General features: G+C 38.9%; 1 protein-coding gene across 1 annotated transcript in view; it reads right to left on the bottom strand.

The window, feature by feature from the left end:
- The window catches only part of LOC135109135 (myotrophin-like), a 199,402-nt gene extending 184,478 nt beyond the window's left edge, over positions 1–14,924 (bottom strand). Inside the window, exon 1 of the mRNA XM_064020225.1 lies at positions 14,891–14,924. The gene's annotated coding sequence lies outside the window, so the exon portion shown is untranslated. The remainder of the gene's footprint in view (positions 1–14,890) is intronic.
- Positions 14,925–15,714: the final 790 nt, after the last annotated feature.

Genomic DNA, 15,714 nt, shown 5'->3' with positions numbered 1-15,714 from the left:
GGGTACTATTAATCATCTTTCTGGCCTTGGAAAAGAGTACTAATGAGTGAACAAAGCGTTTAACACCACGGACCCAAGACTCGACAAGGTTCTAATTGTGAGGAGACAGGTACTCTTCAAGGAAAATAATTAATAATAAAGAAAAATAAACAAGATGCAAATAAATATATAAAAAGTAAAAATCTCTAATCAGGAGTGACAGTTACCAAAACTCATGTGGATAAACTTTAAATCAACAGCAACAGTGACAAGAGAGGAAACACTGTGTTCCTGAAAAAAAAAAGTAAAAAAATCACGCGGGATTACAAAACTTAACTCCTTGTTTTCTTCCCACCCCTCTCTCTCTCTCTCTCTCTCTCTCTCTCTCTCTCTCTCTCTCTCTCTCTCTCTCTCTCTCTCTGTGTGTGTGTGTGTGTGTGTGTGTGTGTGTGTGTGTGTGTGTGTGTGTGTGTGTGTGTGTGTGTGTGTGTGTGTGTGTGTGTGTGTGTGTGTGTGTCTTCCCTATCCATGCATCCATCTATTAATCTTTCTTTAATTCCTCACCATCAAAACTGAAGCCAAAAGAAAAACAATCACAAATTTACAAAACTGTCAAAAAACATAATAATAATAATAATAATAATAATAATAATAATAATAATAATAATAATAATAATAACAATAATAACTACGACAAAACAAAATAAACAAAGTAGTGACCTTGCCAGCATCTTCACCAAAACATATCTGGGAAAAGAGAAACACGGAAGCGAGAGAGAGAGAGAGAGAGAGAGAGAGAGAGAGAGAGAGAGAGAGAGAGAGAGAGAGAGAGAGAGAGAGAGAGAGAGAGAGAGAGAGAGGCATAGGGAAACTGAGACTGGGCATAAAATCATCCGCACTGCTGCTGCTGTTGAGGAAGGCGAGTAATACTAATCGAACTAATGCCTTTCTTACGAATCACCGCCGTCAAAGGAATGAAGATGGGAATACTGATGCACGGCCCTGCATGACCCGCCGCGAGACATGAAAGGGACTCCCAGACGCCACGCAAGATTCGCTTATTCTGTTACACGACGATGTTTTCTGAAGGCAAGAGAGAGAGAGAGAGAGAGAGAGAGAGAGAGAGAGAGAGAGAGAGAGAGTTTTTGAGGGGATGATTGTGTAAGGAAAGGAAGAAAGCAGAGTACGGAAAGGAACGGTAATGAAAGAGAGGGTAAAGAAAGGAGGAGAGGAGAGGAGAGAAGAGGGAAGAGATGAGAAGAGAAGAATTGAAAAGAGGAAAAGAAAAAAAGAAGGTAAAGGAAGGGTTGACACGGAACAGGAAAAGAAGGGAAAGGAAGGGAAGGAAACGTAAATGAAATTATGATAAGGAAACAGAGAAAATAGAAAAAAAGAGAAGCAAAAAGAGAAGAAAGCTAAGTAAAAGAAACGAAAGGGTGAGGAAAAGACGAAAGACAACAACAACAACAACAACAACAACAACAACAACGTGCTCAAGATGGAACGGTTCAAGGAATATCGATAGATTTCGAGGTATTTTTAGAACTCAATTTAAAATCGAAACTGCAAGCGGACACACACACACACACACACACACACACACACACACACACACACAGAGAGAGAGAGAGAGAGAGAGAGAGAGAGAGAGAGAGAGAGAGAGAGAGAGAGAGAGAGAGAGAGAGAGAGAGAGAGAGAGAGAGAGAGAGAGAGAGAGAGAGAGAGAGAGAGAAAATTTCCTTTGAAGATTAAACAGCTGTGGCGAGAGAAAATAATTATAAAAGAATGTATTTATAGCAGGAGGAGGAGGAGGAGGAGGAGGAGGAGGAGGAGGAGGAGGAGGAGGAGGAGGAGGAGGAGGAGGAGGAGGAGGAGGAGGAGGAGGAGGAGGAGGAATGAATAAACGACAGACATAACACAAGCAGGTTCAATCCGGTTACACACACATATTCTCTCTCTCTCTCTCTCTCTCTCTCTCTCTCTCTCTCTCTCTCTCTCTCTCTCTCTCTCTCTCTCTCTCTCCGTTTCTGTACTCGACTGATAAGCAAATCAAAGGAGGAAACATGTTCATTATTTAATACTGTAAAAAAAAATTGAAAAATAAAGCGTACAATGTTATCGACGTAATAAAAAGAAAAAAATATATCTACCCAAGAAAATAAAGCGTAATTACTAAAAAAAATTCGAAAAATAAAGCTTACAATGTTATCGACGTACTAAAAAAAATATATATATATACCCAAGAAAATAAAGCGTAATTACTAAAGAAAACAAAACAGGACTTTAACACACTGAAAAAAAAGATACCCATTATTAAACAACACAATTTCTAAGGTACGTATGTAGACGAGCAAACCTTCTTTTTCCACACACACACACACACACACACACACAAACACACACCCATTATATTAGGTTAAATATTTCAGTTATCACAGGAACTAATACCCAAATCTAATAAAATACAATGATTTCGGATCCAATGATATTCTTATACACAGAGTAAAGGTTACATATATAATCTAATCCATCAATCACGGACATGCAAATCAATTATATTCGTAAGATAACAAACTAATCCACACACACACACACACACACAGACACACACACACACACACACACACACACACACTACAACTCGTAAGGTGAAAATCGAGCAACCTTCCCTCACCTTGATTTTCATCCACCAGTGATGCACCACGCAATGAGACGCCCAGTGGAGGGTTGGGAAAAATTAATCTAGCGTTGTTGTGTTGCTTGGCTTTACCTGCAGCCTTCCTAGCGTCCTTATTGGCCACTGCAGCGATTCATGGCTTCGTTAGTGTGTCCAGATTGAGAAACAGAACTGACTATGGGTTCGTCTTATGTTTCTGTTGGTTCTGCTGGTTCTTTTGTTTCTGTGTCTTAGTCTTTCGTGATCTCCGTCTTGAATTTAAAGGATTTTGTTTTTGTCGTGTCTTTTTTTTTGTTAGGTTTTTGGATTTATTATTTTTTTTAGGGGAGTGTTTGGTTTTGTTATTTTGGATTTTCTCTCTCTCTCTCTCTCTCTCTCTCTCTCTCTCTCTCTCTCTCTCTCTCTCTCTCTCTCTCTCTCTCTCTCTCTACCAACTGACCTTCTTTCCTCCACTTCCGCTTCATCTCACTGCCCTCAACCTGATACCAAACTTCCTTCTTTAATTCTTTTCTTTTTTATCTCCTTTTTTTTAGGTTCTCATGTTTCGTTTTGTTGTTGTTGTTGTTGTTGTTGTTGTTGTTGTTGTTGCTGCTGCTGCTGTTGCCTTTTCGTCATCACATTTCTCGTTAAATTTTCCTCCACCATCTCCTCCTCTTCCCTTCACCAGTTACTCCTCTCTCTCTCTCTCTCTCTCTCTCTCTCTCTCTCTCTCTCTCTCTCTCTCTCTCTCTCTCTCTCTCTCTTGTCCCCACAGTCTCTTTAACCCTTCCTGTCCTCAGCCTCTCAGCGGGGTCACCAGGTTACATGGTCAGACATCCTCTCCTCGCCCTTCGCTCCGCTCTTCTCCTCTGGGTGAGCAGTGACAGTAGTAAGGCAGTCGATCTCAACTCGTTTCTCGCCACGCTCCACCAAACCAAACTAATCCAAAAAGTACCATTTCAATTTTGGGTAAGGAAAAAGTGGACCGCAAAAAAAAAAATAAATAAATAAATAAATAAAAAAAATGATAATAATAATAAAATAAATAAATAAATAAAATAAAATTAATAAATAAATAAATGAATAAATAAACAAAACAATATATAAATAAAAAAATAAAAAAAAATAAAAGGATAAGACTATTTCAATTTTGGTAAGGATGAAATGCACCAACCATAAAAAACAAAAACAAATAATAATCATAAAATAAATAAATAAATAAATTGATAAAAAAAAAAAGGACGATTTCACTTTTAGGTTAGTATGAAGTCAATAATATAGACCATGTGTCGCGAACTGCATAAATTTGCATAATACAACACACAGCATAACAATCACTGACCCGAAATACCTAACTCTGTTCTCATTTTTCTTTTAAATTAACAAAATTTTAAAGTAGAAAAAATGAAGGTCAAATTACACGTCCATACCTGTAAGAGAAAATAAAAAAATAGCGTTAGTCATAAAATTACAGCGGTGAAAGTGAAAAAGAGGAACAGGTGCATGATAAATTTAGCAAAACAAGAATGCAAAAAGGAAAGCAGAAACACAAGCTGAAGAAGAAGAAGAAGAAGAAGAAGAAGAAGAAGAAGAAGAAGAAGAAGAAGAAGAAGAAGAAGAAGAAGAAGAAGAAGAAGAAGAAGAAGAAGAAGAAGAAGAAGAAGAAGAAGAAGAAGAAGAAGAAGAAGAAGAAGAAGAAGAAGAAGAAGAAGAAGAAGAAGAAGAAGAAGAAGAAGAAGAAGAAGAAGAAGAAGAAGAAGAAGAAGAAGAAGAAGAAGAAGAAGAAGAAGAAGAAGAAGAAGAAGAAGAAGAAGAAGAAGAAGAAGAAGAAGAAGAAGAAGAAGAAGAAGAAGAAGAAGAAGAAGAAGAAGAAGAAGAAGAAGAAGAAGAAGAAGAAGAAGAAGAAGAAGAAGAAGAAGAAGAAGAAGAAGAAGAAGAAGAAGAAGAAGAAGAAGAAGAAGAAGAAGAAGAAGAAGAAGAAGAAGAAGAAGAAGAAGAAGAAGAAGAAGAAGAAGAAGAAGAAGAAGAAGAAGAAGAAGAAGAAGAAGAAGAAGAAGAAGAAGAAGAAGAACAACAACAACAACAACAACAACAACAACAACAACAACAACAACAACAACAACAACAACAACAACAACAACAACAACAACAACAACAAGTAGAAAACGGAAGTGATGAAAATAACGATGATAACGATGCTGCTGCTGACGATGATGATGGCAATGATGGTGGTGCTGGTGGCGATAGAGAAAAAACGACAGGACAAAAAAATAGATAAAAAATAAATAAATAATAATAATAATAATAATAATAATAATAATAATAATAATAATAATAATAATAATAATGCAACTTCTAAGCCTAAGGGGACTCGAACCGTACTCAAGCAGGGATCGAAGTTCAGATACACACACTCGAGCCACGAACACCTGAGGACTCTGGAGCCTACTGAACTACATCTCTCTCTCTCTCTCTCTCTCTCTCTCTCTCTCTCTCTCTCTCTCTCTCTCTCAAGCGGATGGGAACGAGAGCTGAGGGACAAGGATAGAGAGAGAGAGAGAGAGAGAGAGAGAGAGAGAGAGAGAGAGAGAGAGAGAGAGAGAGAGAGAGAGAGAGAGAGAGAGAGAGAGAGAGAGAGAGAGAGAGAGAGAGAGAGAGAGAGGGGGGGGGGGGCGAGGGATGGGAGGGACAGAAAAGTAGTGAACAGTGAAGGGGAGGAGGAGGAGGAGGAGGAGGAGGAGGAGGAGGAGGAGGAGGAGACTTGCCGGTGCTTGTATCTATAATGCATGTATAGTGCGTTGGGAGGATAGGAGGAGGAGGAGGAGGAGGAGGAGGAGGAGGAGGAGGAGGAGGAGGAGGAGGAGGAGGAGGAGGAGGAGGAGGAGGAGGAAAGTACAATACAGTGAACACACACACACACACACACACACACACACAGAGAGAGAGAGAGAGAGAGAGAGAGAGAGAGAGAGAGAGAGAGAGAGAGAGAGAGAGAGAGAGAGAGAGAGAGAGAGAGAGAGAGAGAGAGAGAGAGCATACTCTATTATACACCATGTCAGAATAGAGCTTTTCTTTATTTTCCCTCCCCTCCTTCTTCCCTCTTCGTCCTCCTATTCCTCCTCCTCCTCCTCCTCAGGCGTCGCCATCTCTAATATTAGCTCCGTCTATTAATTAATGAAACGCCTAACACGGTAGTAGTAATTGCTAACACACACACACACACACACACACACACACACACACACACACACACACACACACACACACACTTCCTTTACTCATATTCCTTTAATACTTTCACTCCACTCATAATTCCCAGAAATCCTCGAATAAAAATAAACAAAATACAATGTGTGAATGTATATATATTTTTTTTCTCTTTGTCTACGTACCTACTTTTATTTTTGTTTTTTTTTACTTGAGTTATGGCTACAAAAGGTGCTCGCCACTTTCGAGTCAATATTCCTCCACCGGAATTCACGATATATTCTTTGCCCGCTCCTCTAAAATTCTCTTTAATCTGACGTGCAAACAGAGAACAAAAGACACGATCCCCCTCCCTACGTTTTCTTCCCAGGCCGCGTTTACTCTGCTTCCATTTTCTTTCATACATGAGATTTGGCTACGGCCCGTTTTCTTGGGATCGGTGCCTGGCTGCCCGCGGTTCGTTTTCTATTATAACTACAGTCTTATCTCTGTGTTTACTTGCATGCCTACCTGTGAACGAGTACCTATCTATTTTGTATCTATTTTGCAAGTAAACGTGTATGTATCTATCTATTTAATTGTCTATTTAATTGTCAATCTTTTTACCTATCTATCTGTGTGTTTACTTGCATCTATGTACGAGTATCTATTTGTCTATGAATATTCAGTTTGTTTCTATCTATCTACTTAACTTTACCTATTTACGCACAAGTCTCTATTTAATTATCAATCTTTTATCTCTATTTTTACATCCACATTTTAACCTGTCTGGATATCGAAATATCTATTTATTTATTTGTTTATTTGTTCATCAATCTATTAATCTGTCTTTTTAGTTACCTATCTTCCTATTCATCTGCCTGTCCTTTCCAATAATTATATATCCATCTACCTACCCATCTATCTATGTATATATCCATATAACATGTAAGTCTATTTATTTGTCCAACAGTATATTTTTTTCTGTTTCAATCTGTCCTTTCTTTGTACTGGAACACCTGTCTAACTGTATATGTTCCTACGTTTCAGTCTATCCGTCTCTCTACTCAAACATTTATCTATCAATCATTGCTTTAGTCTGCCTACCTTCAAAACTCGGGAACACAGAGGGCACAGAAAGAGTGACAAGTTTTCTATCCCACCACATAACCAATGTATGTATTGTCAAGACTCCCTTCTCCTTTTCCTCTCCTATAATCCCTTACACTCTACGTTATTCACCGGAAAGGTACAAGAAGGGAGATGGGCAGATGGGTTATTTGACTTCACCTTGCTCAGTGGTCAGACCCTGCTGAATGTTACACGAAAGGTTGAGAGTTCGATCCAGGCGATCCAGGCCCACAGGAACATGGAACGTAAGAGAAGGTACAAGAAGGCAACATAACACATGGCAGTCTCTGTATGAAGTCTACCTTTGTCCATCTATCTATCTATCTATCTATCGTTTCCGTCCATAGATTTACCTAATTTTCTAAAGCTAACAGTATGATTACTACGTCTATTCCGGTCATCTACCACTCCATTCACGAGCCATAAGGGAAGGTACTGACAACAAGCCACAAGACCTACACGTGCCGGTCTCCGTATAAAGTTTACCTACATCTAACCACCTATCATTTCCTCTCCATAAATGTACCTAATTTCTTAAAGCTAACAATCTGATTACCGTGTCTATTCCAGGCATCTACCACTTTATTAGACGAAAATTTCTACCTCTTTTTTAAATATACTTTGAACATGTTGCTTCGGGTACTATCCTATCATTTCCATCGTCTTTCTCTATAAATTGATCTAATCTTCTTCGGATTTATGAATAAGGAGTTTTTAGTGGGAAAGTTGGGTGGGGAGCAGTCTTCTACTGTGCTGTCCTCTATTTTTGTAGTAGTCACTGCAGAGTAGTGTAATAAAGGAAGACCATCGAGGCAGTCTGGGATCTAAATTGTCCAACTTTTTTTTTTTTGGACATTTTTTTTACTTATTTTTCTTGTAAGTTTGAAGTTAAATGAGCTTTTTTTTTTTTTTACTTTATTACATCCTTTGGATCCTCAACCACTTTCCTTGACATGGACACACACAAAAAAGGAAAAAAAAATAACGATAAAATACATAAACAAATGAATGATTAAATAAACATATAAATAAAACTATCAAAGCAAACGAATCAATGTACAAACAAACAAATAAACAAAGCATGATGGGATTGAAGGTCTGTTGCTGTCTGCTGCGTTTGTTATTCTTTACGATCCTCTGTAACGCTCCCTCTCGTAACTTCACCAAGCGCCACATGACACTACTCCTTGTTGCTGCGGCGCCATAACCCAATCACGGTGCAATTCCCTGTCATGCACGTGCGGGGCGGATCAGCATTGCGAAGTGTTCATAACGCCACGATTTATATCAATGATTCTCAATTATCTTTTTTCCACGAGCGCAATCCGGCAGCGCTGGTGGTGTCTAGGTGTTGCAAGTAAGTGAATGGCGCCATGCCGTGTTGCAATGGCCTCCCTCGGGTGTTGCAACAGTGCGTGCAATACAGCAAAGCGCCAAATAATACGTAAAAAAGTAAGTTATGCCATGTTTTTTTTTTTTTTTTTTTTTTGGTTCTCCCATCCATTTTTTTTTTCTGCCGCACGTACCTCCGTACTACTACAACTACGTGCCTTCCAATTACGTGCATTTATCACCGGCGATTTCCGGAAATACTACCGGGAAACAACATGGTTATTAAATGTGGACAGTGACAATATAACACAGAGACACACACACACACACACACACACACACACACACAGAGAGAGAGAGAGAGAGAGAGAGAGAGAGAGAGAGAGAGAGAGAGAGAGAGAGAGAGAGAGAGAGAGAGAGAGAGAGAGAGAGAGAGAGAGAGAGAGAGAGAGAGAGAGAGAGAGAGAGAGAATGATAGTTTTTCATACCGACGAGAACGGTAGGCACCACCGCCACCACCACCACCACCACCACAACAACAACAACAACAACAACAACGACAACAACAACAACAACAAAATAGTCACCCCGTATTGACGCAATTTAAGAGAGAGAGAGAGAGAGAGAGAGAGAGAGAGAGAGAGAGAGAGAGAGAGAGAGAGAGAGATTACCAGTCACCTTAATACATCACTACAAACAAGGTGACAAATGGAAACTCCAACATACATACATACACGGAAACTTAATTATTCAGATAGTCTTGTATTTCTCTAGTTCATAAGTGAGAAAAGTTAATATAGTATAGACAATTAATGAAACAAAAGAGTGAATAAAGAACACACACACACACACACACACACACACACACACACACACACACACACACACACACACACACAATATCACTTCATAACAGGTCCCCCTCCCCTCTCTCTCTCTCTCTCTCTCTCTCTCTCTCTCTCTCTCTCTCTCTCTCTCTCTCTCTCTCTCTCTCTCTCTCTCATAATCTTCCCATTTAATCTTTTTTACATCCCTCAGATTTGATAATAATCTACAAAGCAAGTCATTCCCCTGTTCCATTTACCTCGTCTAGTTCCCCCTCAAGACCCGTTTTCTCTTTGATGGCTCAGATGACCATCCTGCGTTTTCTTTAAAGGTCAACAGAGGGTGTGCGGTTAATAAGACGGGAGAATCAACAAAGAGACAGGACTAATTGAACGGGAAGGAAAGAAAAAAAAAGAGGAAAAAAAGAGCAAAGTACGGAAACTGATGAGGAGGAAAATGGGAATCTCGGTTTTAGAGGAGACAAGATATTGAGGTCAGTTTTTTGTTTTTTCTTAACCTTTATTTCTTCGTCTCTATACATAGCTCCCTTACCTTGTACTTCCTCAACTATTCAGCCATTTTTCTGTATCGTTTTGCACTCCTGACTTGTTCACCTTCCCCCTCACCTCCCACACCTACATACTCGTACCTGCACACATCTTCACCTGTTCACCTGTTCAGCTGTATCCTCCCTCCTTTTTATTCCCTAACGCATTCATGTTCTTCGTCTACTTTTTACCAATGCATTTAGTTCTATTTAAGTGCCTCTCGTTTTACTTTTCTCCACGTTTTCTGTTTGATTTTTTTCTTTTCTCAATGGATTCAGTTTTATTCAAATAGATTCTTCTTTTACATTGTTCCTTGCGTATCTAATTTTTTTTTCTCTTTATCAATGATTTAAGTTTTATTCAATTAGGTTCATATTTTCTTTGTTCCTCGTATATCTATAGTTTCTTTTTGTTTTTTTTTTTTCCTTATTTTTTTTTCGTTTTCCTCTTAACACATTAATGTTTTCCTCCATTTTCCAATACATTTAGTTCTTTTAAAGTGTTCCTTCGTTTTGTTTCTCTTCTGACTCGTTCACTTTCCCCTTTCCTCTATCTTTTCTCCTCTCCTTCTCTTGAACACATCCACTTTCTCTTCTTTCCCAACACGTTTAGTTCTTTTGAATATTTCCTTCCTTTCACTTCTCTCTTCGTCTCTTAAACATATCCATTTTTCTTGTTTTCCAGCATATTTTGTTATCTTTACGTACCCCCTTGTTTTACTTTTCCCTTCAACCACTTAGGGCATCCCATTTTCTTCTAAGTTTCTCTTACCCTACCCTTCATGCCCTTAACCAATCCACAATCTCCTATTCTCATCTCACTAAATTTTCTCAAGTAACCCCTTTCTTTTTCTTCTCTTTCTTTACTCACCTACCTAGAGCTTCCCATTTTCTTCCAAGTCTCTCCCTATGTGCCGTTAACAAATCCGGAATCTTTTTTCTTCATTTAATTAGATTCTTCTAAGTAGCCCCTTTCATTTTCTTGTCCTTTTTCCTCATCTACCTACAGCATTTCGTTTTCTTCCAAGTTTCTCTTACTCTCCCCTTCGTGCCCATAACAAATCCACTACCTTCTTATTTTTCACCTTATTAAGTTCTCCTAAGTGACCCCTTTCGTTTTCTCACCTAGAGTATCCCATTCTCTCCCAAGTTTCTCTTATTCTCTCCTTCGTGCCCTAAACAAATCCACTATCCCCTTATTTTTCACCTCATTAAGTTTTCCAAAGTGACCCCTTTCCTTTTCCTTCCTTCCCTTACCCAAGCTTCCTCTCCCTCTGTCTGCTGCACCTTTACCTGCCTTGATACCCACTGATGTCCTCTTTCCTCGCCTCTATCCCCCTCCTTCCACACCTGGTCCTCCTCTTTGTGTTCGAGGCTTTGGGGGCCGAGACTCCCTCCTGCCTGGTCGATCTTAGTGCCTCACAGAAAACGTGGTGTCTGAGTGTTCCTTTGTTCTGGGTGCGTGTGTGTGGGATGTGCGGGAGCTGGATGAGGTTAGATACTGCTGTTGTGTTTGTGTTTCAAGGTGTCCTGCCTCTATATTCTTATCTGCTTAATGAGAACGTGAGAATGTATGTGTGTATGTGTGTGTGTGTGTGTGTATAGTTGTGTGTGCATATAGTTTTGGTTGTCTTTCTTCATTTACTGATTGTCAAGGTCTGCTTCTGTGGTTTATGGACAATGTGGGGGATGAGTATGTGTTATATAATGTGTGAGTGTTTGTATTGTTTGTTTGTTCATGTTTGTAATGACTGTGTGTCTGCAAGGAGATTGCTTCAGGTAACTGGGATTATGTCAGAAATGTCAGGCAAAACTGGGAATTTTTATTAGCATTGCATATTACAGGAGATTGTTTCAGATAAACTATTAGAGAATGTAAGTGATTTCGTATTGTCATTACATAGAAATCGTTAGAGGAAACAGGTGAATTTTAATAGTTATTACACTAAAATTGTTAGAGAGAGAGAGAGAGAGAGAGAGAGAGAGAGAGAGAGAGAGAGAGAGAGAGAGAGAGAGAGAGAGAGGATAAATTCAGACTGGTATTACACTGAAAATATTAGAGAAAAACAAGGGAAATTTCATTGTTATTATATTAGACAAATTATTACGGAAAAAAAAAATCAGGTTAATTTTGATTGATATAACACTCAGTCAAAGAAAGATGACTAAAATACTATAATACTCAAAAAAAAAAAAAAAATAATGATTAGTATTACGCTGAAAGTTACATAAAATTAGGTAACATTTACCATACCTAAGTTGTCAGATTGAACGCAACGCTGTATAATGTCTGAGCTAAGTGAAACAGTACCAAATATAAAGAAACAAGTGTGCTCAACATCACAGGATAATCACGTATATGGAAGAGTTACTGGCATGGGGCGGCGAGCGTGCAGGTGACGCAAACCCTTTAACCGCTGGGCAACGTTTACCATAATCACCTGCAGCTTCTAAAATACAGCTTTTCGGAAACTTATTTTGTATCACAGTCACTTGAATTTCAGGTTTACGAAGAAAGCAAATCACCTTTTTCTCTTCTCTCTCTCTTTTTTTTTTTTTTTTTTCCTACCCGTGTAAATAAACACTTTTGGTTCTCTGAATGTTAATAAATGACTAGAGCAGCAAAAGACTTAAGGAAAATAACATAGTGAATTAAAAGACTATAAACTTACCTCTAATAACAACATAACATTTCATCGGCAGCTACCAAGACTTTCCTCAAACAATTACCTTTAAATAATCAACAGCTTCAAAATACGTAAATCACAAACAAAAACAAACTCTACAACAAAAATATTAACGAGCAAAGACCATTACACAGAGAGACAGAGACAGAGAGAGAGAGAGAGAGAGAGAGAGAGAGAGAGAGAGAGAGAGAGAGAGAGAGAGAGAGAGAGAGAGAGAGAGAGAGTCATGTTCATAAGTGATACCTGAGCGTGGAAAAAATGAAGACTGTTGGGGATGACTATTATAGCACAAGAATGAGGTTAAGACATCAAAGACCCAGATCCTGTCAGACTGCGAAGAGGGACACGAGGAGGAGGAGGAGGAGGAGGAGGAGGAGGAGGAGGAGGAGGAGGAGGAAGAGGAGGAGGAGGTAAAAAGTGTACAAGAGAACGTAATGTGACACAATCTAATGAAATGAAAGGTAAGAGGAGAAAGAGGGGATAAAATGAAGGGGTGTGATTGAAGGAATGTAGGGAAAGACAGAGGAAGGAGGAAGAGCCGAGTAAAAGGAGGGAATATAAAGGAATGGAAAGGAAGATAAATTATACGAAAAGAAGGAAGAGGGTAGGAAGGAAAGAATATGAAAGGAAAAGATCGTAAAATTAAGTAGAAGAGGAGAAAAAGGGGGGACGAGAGAATTAAAGAAAAGAAAAGAAAAGGGAAGGGAATGGAAGAAAAAGGAAAGGAAAGGAAAAGGAAAGGAAAGGAAAGGAAAGGAAAGGAAAGGGAAGGGAGAGGAACAGAAAGAATACGAAATAAAAATAAGACAATAGGAAAAGGGAAGAATATGCAAAGAAAAGTAACACAAAAATAGCAAAAATTAAGTAAAGGTAAACGTACTGTAGTGTAAATAAAGGAAAAAAAAAGCGAACACGAGAACAAAGGAAACAAAAGAGTGAAAGCAGAGGAAATTGCAAAAAAAAAAAAAAAAAGCGAGAAAGGAAACCAAACATAAGACACGTAGGAAAAAAGTAAAGAAAGATGAAGAAAGGAGAGGAAAAGTGAAGACTAAAGAGATTAAACTAGGAAAAAATGAAGGAGAGAGATAAAGAAGACGAACACCAAGGAAGATACGAAAATAATAGAGAGACGGAAAATAAGAAACACACACACACACACACACACACACACACACACACACACACACACACACACACACACACACACACACACACACACACACACACACACCATGAAGATACGAGAATAATAGACACAGAGATAGAAATAAAGGAAAAACTGAAAGAAAATAAATAAAATAAAATAAAAAAAGATAAACTGAAGAGGAAAAAAAGACACAAACCGCGAAAACATGAAAATAATACACAAAGAGAGAGAGAAAGAGAGAGACGAACAAACAAAAAAAAAAGTAGAGAGGAAAGAAAAAAAAATAAATAAAACGTAAGACACACAACTCCCAGTTTCCTCACCCACCAAATGTTCGTTCACTCATCGATCTCAACTATTTCAATCCTTGGCGCCTGACGGTCTTTCGCGACGCTGCTCCAGGACCGCTAGGGATGCTGGGAAACTAATACACGAGAGATAAGGGCAATGCGTGTAAGGGGAAGGAGATGAAAGGAGGCGAGGGGAGAGAAAAGGGCATCAGACTGTGAGGGGAGGCAGAATGGGCCACGAGCGAGGGAGAAGATGAGAGGAAAGGAGAGGAAAGGAGAGGAAAGGAGGAAGGAGAGCAAGTTTACGAAAGGGAAGAGAAGGGATGGTATGGAGGAGGTGGGGAACGAATGAAAAGTATGTGAGACTGATGACAAATGTACGAGAGAAAGTGGTAAGGAAAGAGAATATGTAAAGGAGGAGAGAGGAGAGGAGAGAGAGAGAGAGAGAGAAAAGGAGGAGGAGGTATGAAGGAAGGAAATATGAGAGATGAAGAAGGGATAAAGGAGAAAAACGTGTGTATGTGGGAGTGACGTGATATTAGAAAGAGATAAAAGGAGAGAAAGAGAGAGAGAGAGGGGTTGAAGGGGAACAAGTAGATAAGGGAGAAAGGGAGAACATAGAAAAGGAGAAAAGATGAAGGTGAAGAGTTAGACAGCGAGGAAGGGAGAATGAACGAGAAAGATGGGGGATATGAGACAGATTGCAAGAAGTGGAAAGAGTAGAAAAGAGAGAGAGAGAGAGAGAGAGAGAGAGAGAGAGAGAGAGAGAGAGAGAGAGAGAGAGATGAGAGAGAGAGAGGGAGAGAGAGAGAGAGAAACAGTAGGATGGAGAAAAAGATGAAGGGTGAAGAGCGAGAGAGGGAGGAAGGAGAAGCGTGTGGGAGGGAAGACGGAAAGGTGAAGAGTGAAGAGGGAGAGAGGAAGAATGTGAGAGAAGATTGAGAGGTGCGAGAGGTGTTACTGAGAGAGAGAGAGAGAGAGAGAGAGAGAGAGAGAGAGAGAGAGAGAGAGAGAGAGAGAGAGAGAGAGCGGGGGGTTTCTGGATGACTCCGTGCTTCAATCCCTCAGCTAAACGTTTGCGCGTAAAAAATAAAACGTTTTCTTACTCACCAAACGTTGCAGTGATGGGTCAGGTCGCGCCGGGGACCTGGAAGGGAAGGGAATGTGGATTTACAGGAGCAGATATGAGCAAAAGTAAACGAATATCTAAATAACGTAAATCAAATGAAAAACAATATTAAGTAGAGAATTTATTTGCCTTTTTTTTTTTCTATCAGCATTTTTACTTCTATTTACGAGTATTATATGTGTGAAGTGTTTGTCTGTCCATCTGTTTGTATGAGCGTCAGTCTATGTTTATCCCTCCCTGTGACCGTGTGTATTATTCACTGGTGATGCTTGACTTGTTACCATGAAAAAAACATCGTAACAAGACCAATAATTCAACGGAACATTTCACAGCACACATAGAGCCGTCACCAGTGAATGTTTCCCTCTGACTGATGAAAAAGAATACTATACAATAAATAAGAATCGCCATTATTCATTTGAAAAAAAAATATCTAATTGTCATGTCACTGCTGATATTACCAAGCAATTCATTATTATTCATTATTCGTGTTACGTGTCCTTGAAGTGTTAAATAAATAAATACATATTAAATAGTATTCATGCAAAATAAAAATAAAAAATGGAGATAAAGTAAAAATCGAAATCTTCTCAAATGTAAGTAAATAAAGAACTGAAAGATAAAGTGATTGATAATAAAAGTGCATAACAAAAATACATAATGAATAAGTCCCACAGAAAAATATTCCTAAGAAGAAGAGGAAGACGAAGACGAAGACGAAGACGAAGACGAAGACGAAGACGAAGACGAAGAAGAAGAAGAAAAAGAAGAATCAACACCAGACACATCATACAACAAAACAAGA

Source organism: Scylla paramamosain, chromosome 18, assembly GCF_035594125.1.
Source record: "Scylla paramamosain isolate STU-SP2022 chromosome 18, ASM3559412v1, whole genome shotgun sequence".
Classification (NCBI taxonomy): domain Eukaryota; kingdom Metazoa; phylum Arthropoda; class Malacostraca; order Decapoda; family Portunidae; genus Scylla; species Scylla paramamosain.
This window is presented reverse-complemented; position numbering and strand designations above follow the sequence as displayed.